The sequence below is a fragment of the Gouania willdenowi genome, chromosome 10, assembly GCF_900634775.1.
Source record: "Gouania willdenowi chromosome 10, fGouWil2.1, whole genome shotgun sequence".
Lineage (NCBI taxonomy): Eukaryota > Metazoa > Chordata > Actinopteri > Blenniiformes > Gobiesocidae > Gouania > Gouania willdenowi.
Genome location: NC_041053.1, coordinates 12,687,357 through 12,695,792, shown reverse-complemented (window position 1 = coordinate 12,695,792; position 8,436 = coordinate 12,687,357).

Sequence of the window (8,436 nt, the reverse complement as noted above, 5' to 3'; positions counted from 1 at the left end):
TTTGATGAGGATTGGTTTTCCGTTCTCTTCTCCCAGTGGTGTGATATAAATCCTGCAGTTTCTTGTCCACGTCCTCACAATTTTTCCTCTTTTTATTTGGCTTGCCTTCCATGCAATGCTTGCATTTTGTTTCGTCAGGTTTTCATTGATGTACACCTTCGTTCCCTTCAGTTTATTTTCTTGCTTCAGTAGTTCTCCTTTGAATTTCATATTCTTGAAGGTTATTTTTACAGCTCTGTTATCATTTTTCATTGGCAGGAGATGGCAGGAGTTGATGTTGTCAGGGTTCAGGACACTGTCCTTTGACTCCAGGTAGTCAATGACCTGTTGTTCAATTGATTTTGTTTCTTCGTAACTCGCGTAACTCCTGGGTTTCATCTTTAGGCCTGTGATGATGACATCTGTCTCTCCTTTTATTCCAGCTGTTCAACCCTGGCGTTCAACAATTTTATCTCTTCAGCATTTCTTTCATTCTTTTCTTTCAGTACCTTTGCTTCGCTTTGTAGGTTTTCCAGTGAGTTTTCCAGCGTCTTTTCCAGCGACTTTGTCTCGGCAGATAGGTTTCGTAGACCCTCGCGTATCATCTCCTTGACCTCTTCCAAACCCGAATTGGGTTCTGAAGGGCCTCCCTGCGATTTTTTCACCATTTTCCTTCAGTCTTGGGCCCAATTTTTCAGGCTGTTCAGCTGTAGCCAGCTGTAGCCAAGGTCGTGTTATCGGAGCGAATGAAAACACGTCTGCTCTCTTCATAGACCAGAGACAATTAATGAGTATACTTCAGTGGGAACGCTGGTCATCCTAATCACACTATAGTTGACTGTATGTACTCATTGAGTTTTTGCACTCATCAGTCTCCAATAATTATTCTTATTCCCTGGTCATGTGCCAATGATCATCATCAACTGGTTCAAATGGATTCTTCTTTTCATCCAGTATTAATTTTCTTAGGTTTGTTCACGGCTGAGCTCACTGAATTCCAATCCTGTTGTGTTGATGTGGGAAACATTTTCTCACCACCGTTTTCCCGTATGCTCTTTTCCTAAACCTTGTCCCCCAGGATTCTGACACACTTAACATGAAGCGCTTTTAACCAGGCTGGATGGTTTGAGTGTAATAAACTGGTCAAATGATAAAGAGAGCGGTTTTAAACAGGAAGCTGAAGTCTAAGTAAAAGGTGGTCAGGAATGTGGTTTCTAAGAGCCAATAACACAAGTTGATAAGATGCACTTCCTGACAGGAAATACAAAAACCCAGAAACATCCACAACCATTTTGGAGACATAGGCCACCGGAAAGTGTAAATGCGGCCCCATACTGTATGCACAGGCTGTAATACCACCAAGTGTATCATTGTACCAGTTGTTAGAGCGACTATCTTTACCAGGGAGCAACTATTTATTCCTGGTGGTTATTGTAAAAAAAAAGCGAGTAAAATAGTCAAAAGTTTTCATTACATTTTTCCTAAATGCGTTTGAAAAAATACAATTCTTAATATAATGTGCATAATATACATTTTAAGTGTCATAAAACAAAGTGACTGTATAAAATATATATGAATTAATTTGTTGTTCTTTTAAAAAATACTAGTATAAGTTTTCAGTGAAATGGTTTCAAACTTTTGAGAGTTTAGGTTGGTTCTACTTCTGTTGGGCAATTCTTCACAGAGTAAATGGTGAAGCGACACTGCAGCAATAATGAAACAGGAAATGGCCGCTGGTTTGATTTTATAACGAATTTACAACATTAAATGATGCGTCGACACACATTTTATTTTGACTGTAACACTTGAAGTTTTTTGCATAACGGCTGTCAATATTATGACATGACACCAGTCATTTGTATAAATGAGGTGCCATGAAGTCCGTCATTAAGTGTCGTTTATTACCCAAACCCTGAACCCTAAAACTAACCCTACATATCCCCACTAGATCCTTCCATCTAACCTACAAAGGTCCAAAGGTGTCATAATTTGGCGAGTGACACTTAATGGCAGCCTTCATGACTCAGGCTAATGACAGATGACAGCGTAATCTCTGCCTTGTGTATAAAACTTCAAGTAAAGTGTTACCAAATTGTCGTTTTCTTTTTTTCTTTCTTTACTTAGTCTTTTCTTCTCTTTCGTCTCATTTTAAACCACCTTCATTGGCCATAATGCGTCCACAAAGGAATGTGTGGTTTTCCTTAAGAAGGCTCTGACCTAATATAGGGAGAAAAGGTTCCTTTGCAGTTCTTTTCAAAGTACAGTCATCTGCATGACTCTGTGTTTATTTGTAAGCATTGTAAGCATTTGTAAGCCATGAGAATTGTCACATATACACATGTAGGCCAGTGTATGTGTGGGAAGGAGCCTTTTGAGTTGGACTTCCCCTGCATGTAAACTTAAAGACACCATTTCACAGAAGCTTTTACCAAACCTAGAATGATATCTCACTTTGATTGGACTGCTCCAAAATAAAAGGAAAATCTCTTGAAGTAAACAAAACGATTAGAATCAAGCTCTTGTTTCTTCAAATGGTTCATAAGCCGGTCCTTCTGGGTAAAGAGCATCACAGAAAGAGGTCAATCCTCCATTATTTAATCATCAAGTACAGCAATGTCCAGTGTGTTCATCAGATTAGAGCACTTAACAAGTGGAGAACCCACTCAGAGACTGCTGACAGGACACTAAGGGTCTTTAGTTCTTTTATACTGCTTAATTTAAACAATATAGAAACTCAAGTGTTGCAGTGTTTCACAGCCTAGTTGGGATTTAAACCTTAGATATACTGTATAGTATCACTAAACTCAAATGCACTCAGGGGAGACAGAAAATGTATAAGTGCTATCTTAGGATTGTAATATTGGTCAAAAACAGTGTTCATTTTGTTGAGTAAAGATTATTGTCATAGTTGTCGTTGACTACATTTAATAAAGTGTCAATAACTAGACTATATTTCATCGCCTAAGAAACACAAAACTATAATTTCTCATGATCATGTGGTCTCACTCATTGATTACATCATCCAATGTATTTACAAACAATAATACCAACCCGTATCAGGTTGATCAATGGTACTTGAATCTTTTTAAAAAATGCATAAACTCTTCTGCTTTATGTTGTAGTCAGCTATATCTGTAACAGTCATTTAGTAGACAAAAACAAGACTAAATTTGCATTCATTGACTAACTACTAGTCAGAATTAGTGTTTGTTGTGATGGTTTTGATGAATGAGATGGAGTCAAGCTTTAGGGTTGCTGGTCAGATGCAGACACGGTTTATTTGGTCAAAGGGTTTTGGCAAACAGACCGATCTGGGATTTAGAGGTAAAAAAGCTTTCAGTGTGTGTGCCTCAGTGAATCTTCTGCTGTTCAGTGCTCTTAGTGTTACGTATGTTGCTGATAGCGCTAGTCATAGCATAGCGGAGCCACCTCAGGCAGAGACCTTGGTGAATGCTATCAGTGTACGATGGTATCTGGCCAGCTTAGGGCAGTCTGACCAGAACTGACCAGGAGAAAGTTCTGTAATTAAATATCAGTCGTGACTAAGGATGTCCCGACCCTTTATATGCATTTTAACACTGGTTAACGTGCATATAAAGAGCATTGAAAATAAATATTAAAAAATAAATTTACAGGAAACCTGAAATATTTCTATGATCAATATAAACTTTCAGTGAAGATGATTTATTTTTGGGTTTAAATTTGCCATCGATGATCCCTGTCACCTATAACAGAGATAGACATACAGTAGTGTCTCATAGATCAATACATCAAAGGTTTTTCTTCTGCAAAATGTGAGAATTCACTCGCAAGATTGTTTTTGACTCCATCACAAACATTAGGTTTATTGACAATTGTCATGTGACTTGAAGTTCGGAAAGGTTCCACGCATTGCATTGTGGGATTGGTAATCCCGTAGAAGAATGCAAAGATGGTGCCAAAGTGAAGTTTAATGACAGATTCTGCGAGAAAAGACTGTTTGTTTTTCGCGGTTTTGCCTCATGTTATCGCGCCGAATCTACGATATGAGATCAAACTGCAATATTTAAAGTTACTTTTCTGGTATTTGTTTTTTTTTACTTCATGCTCACTGTGATTTCTTGTGTTTCTTCACCAGACAAGGGAGGCAGTGATTCGCTTGATGCCATTTTTGTTGTGGTTTGTTTATAATATTCTCTATATTTCACTGCGTGATTATCGTTTTGATCCAAAACAATTTAAGAACTTAACAGAATCCAAATCTGTTGTAGAAGCAAAAGTTAAACTTTTTTTTAAAATTTCAACTGACAGTTTGATAAACATACCGCTTGTTTTTAATATTGGTACATGAATTACAGTTGGTTACCAGCAATGTTTAAAGAAATTGAAGTAAATTGTATTTCATACCATTTTGTACTTGTAAAGGTGAAATTTGGAATTATTGATATTGCAATATATATCATATTGTATGTGTATATATCAGGATATATCGTGATATTTCGTTTCTTATCGCATCGTCAGATTCAAGGAAATGCACACCTTTAGTGTTCTCTGCGATATGACGTCCCTCAGTACATTTCCATGAAAAGCCACAATATCAACATCCGGTATGGCTTTTGGCACAATTTATTTTAATTTGTGAAAACACCAGAAATGTGTTGCAAAGTCACTTTGGCAGTCCAACTATTTTTTAGATGTAATTCAGGTTGAGTTTAAAAACAGTTTCTCTTTCTAAAAGAAACCAAATACATTAGCCTGTGTGGTCAACCGAATCTGAGTGGCAATGTGTTTATTCCATCTTGAAACCCAATGATGGCGTCTTCCCGTGTTTCCCCTCTAACGAACACATCCCTCGTCTCCTTCCACAGCGTAGACGTCTGCGTTATCCAGTGTCATTGGCCATTAAAGTGGTGATGAACACCGCAGTAACGTCCACACTGAAAGCTTCTGTTCCTCTTTGGTCCATGTGTGTTTGTGCACATCTCCTGTTGGATTGGGTTACCGTTAACTCACCACAAACATAATGGATCCACTTAAGAAATGACATGCTATCTACACGCGCACACACACACACACACACACACACACACATTAACTCTCTGCCACCGCATTGCATTATCCCTCTGATATGAAAGGCTGTAGTGCTGCTGGATCCTGTAAGTGTCCTGATATTGACTTGTATCATATATCCATTGATTGCACATTTATAAGCAGCGTGAGATGTGTTACGCAGCGTTTAGACTCCTATAGCAGAAGAAACAACATAGAGATTAATGGAGACATTTAGATTGCTCTATTTTCAAAGTGTGACTTTTATAAGTTCATTACAGCTTTAAATGGTCCTAATGGTTTCCTGGTCAAACATCCCATACCGGAGATGATCCCAGTGACTTTATAAACCTCTGTCTTTATTAATTTACTTGTTTTATTTGGGTAATTGTTCTGACATTTGGGGAAATGTACATTGAAGCCACGTCTAATACTTTGGTCACATCTTTTTGGGACTTTGAAAGCTTTATACAGCTAAACAACCTATAAAAAAAACATTTAGTTTATTTGATTACAAAAGCAGAACTCTTTGACAGGAGTGTCCATCTATGGAAGAGGATTACAGCCAATTTTGATGGAGAAAATTGTTTTGGGCAAATCAAGAATAAAGTCGAGATTAAAGTCAAAAACACGAGATTAAAGTTGAAATTTTGAAAATAAACTCAAAATACAATATCGTGATAAAAGTAATGAAGTCGAATCTATGGAAGCTGACGAGGGCAAATTCACCATATGACAACAAACAGCAGATCATGGCCGTCTACAAAATGTTGTGTATCAATGAATGCATTAAAACTATACTTCAAAGTTTTGGTTTAGTAACAAAGAGATTATTTCTCTTTTAGTTCATAAACACAGCATTGTACAGTGGGACAAAAAAGTATTCAGTCAGCCACTAATTGTGCAAGTTCTCCCACTTAAAAAAATGAGAGAGGCCTGCAATTTAATTTAATTTAATTTAATTCTCAACATTTCTAAATCAGAGTAAACTAAATGGTATTTAACTGTAAGATGTTCCAATGGTCTCTCCCATTTCTGTTGAAAAATATAAACTTTCGCATTGATATTCTAGTTTTTCACAACTTTGGATACCAGAGATATCCACTCAAAAATAGTAGGAGGGTCATCTACCCACTTCAACCTGATGGCTGTAAAGAGTGATTGTCACTTTCTCATGTTGTTTAAGAAAGTTGGGCACACTTCCAAGCAAACGTTTTCTTGCACTTTTAAATAAAAAAAAATTATTCTGTCTGCAAATACACGTAAAATCCCTAATTTTGGAACATGTCTGTCTTTCTTTTTTCATTAACAAAACAAAGACTTTAATCGACATTTCCCTTGAGCTCAGTTTATAAGCACAAATGTTCGAAGTAAACTAATCTGTATAATGAAGAGCAGTGACGTGCAGTCAGTGTTATTATTTCAATTATTTATTTTTCTATTTCCGATAGCCTACAGTACCTATAATTTTGAAAGTGTCAGCATTTTGTGCGTTTCATAGACCAAATGACTAAACATCGCTATTTCCTGGTAAGGCAGAGACGCTGCACAGTCTCACTCCGCTGTAAGGCAGGAGGAGGCCACACCTCCTCCCAAAAGCACATTGCTGCTCTGTTTCTGTTCCCATAGCGTGTTTTTTTTGTTTGCGCATGTGCAGTCAGTTCCCCAAAATTAAAACCATTTACGTAAAAAGGCAGCTCTCTTCGCTGCCTTTGGACATAACCGTGCTATGCTAAATGCTATAAGTACGTTCAGAATGCAGTGCTGAATCCAGCATGGCCGCTACAGCTGCTACGTTCTCTAGCTAGTGGGCGGGATAATACTACAGTCAGGATAACAGCGCTAGAGACGATAGAGAAACTTTCTTTTGAGGAAAAACAACAGCTTTTAAAAGATGGGAGACCAACACCTGAGCTACCAGACCTTCAGCAAAGGTAAGGTCAGAAAATTCTTCGTTCACAGTGAACGGTACAAAAGGAAGGATTGGCTTTGTGGATGCTCCTCACTGAGGCTGTTCTGATTTATTGTTGTTGTCTTTTTCTCTGTTTCTGTGTTTCCAACACAAACCACAGATGTGCTGCCGTGTCATGAGATATATCGTGTTGGGAGAGTATGGAGAATATATTGAATAATTGTTTATGTTTCTTTAATTGTGTTTTATGATGTTGATTTTGTTTGATTAACACTTGCCAGCAGAAACATATGAAATTGTCATTGGTGGTCTCGATTTGCAACGTGCCTACCCAACCCTAGTGGTCACTGCACGTCACTGATGAAGAGGGACGTGTGGGTTATATGCTAAGGTTTCATTTAACCAGTCAACTTTTTTCAGGAAATTAATGTTTTGACTGTCATCTGCAAAGTCTTCTTTAGAGGCATCTGCTGATCGCTTTGATGTGTCCTTGACTTCTGCATAATAATTCCAGCAAGTTCTTTTTGTCATCTTTTTGAAAAAAAGAATCTCTGAATAAATGAAACATTAACATATTATTCGAAAAGAGGACAAAAAGTACTTGCTGTAATTATTCCGTAAGGACGTGGGTGGGGACCTCACAAAGGCTTTTAACAACTCAACCTTTGACCTTTGTATAGCTACACACAGAAATGACTGATATTGGTCTGCTGTCCAGTCAGGCATCAAAAACTGGGAGAAAGCATTTTCATATATGATCATATACTGTATATTATATAACAACTGTGAATGAGCACCTTTTTATTAGAAAAACTCACAAACTAATCAGTTTTGATGCATCATCCAAACAGAATAAGATCAATTTGATTTACCAGACAATCAAACAGCCAATTCAGATTATCTTTTCATTTTCAGAGAGGGATGTATGTGTTCTCCATGTCCTTTTCTGGGTGTACTGGTCTTCTTTCACAGTTTAAGAACATGTACTTTCAATTAGGCTATAATGGCATCTCTAGTTAGAGTTAATGATGATCTCTGGGGATGGAGCAGAGAGTGGATGCATTATAATAACATCTGTACACTACAGCGTCCTTCAATGGATCTTCTCTGCCACGTTAAAGTTTGAGGGAGTTATAAATAACACCAAACAAGCTAATCTAGAAGTCTTTTAATCAGGAAAGATGAAATAAACAAAGCAGTAAAACATTTGCAAAGACAACTTTCTTGATCTCTTTGTAGGTTTGTGTATTGATGTACTTTTTTTGTGGATTTCTGAAGGAAATGAGCACATGTTGAAGGATAGATTCCCTCTTAGTGACTTCTGACAAAAAATAAACTCACTAAAAGGCTGAAATAATGAGAGTGGATGCTGAGTGGTGTCTCTTACTGACTGTGGTTGTGTGTGTGTGTGTGCATGTGCATGTGTGTGTGTGTGTGTGTTTGTGAATGTGGTTTTCATACACCCTCAAGAAGATATTGCGATGGGATGGGAGATGGGGATTTGTGGTGAAGAAGGA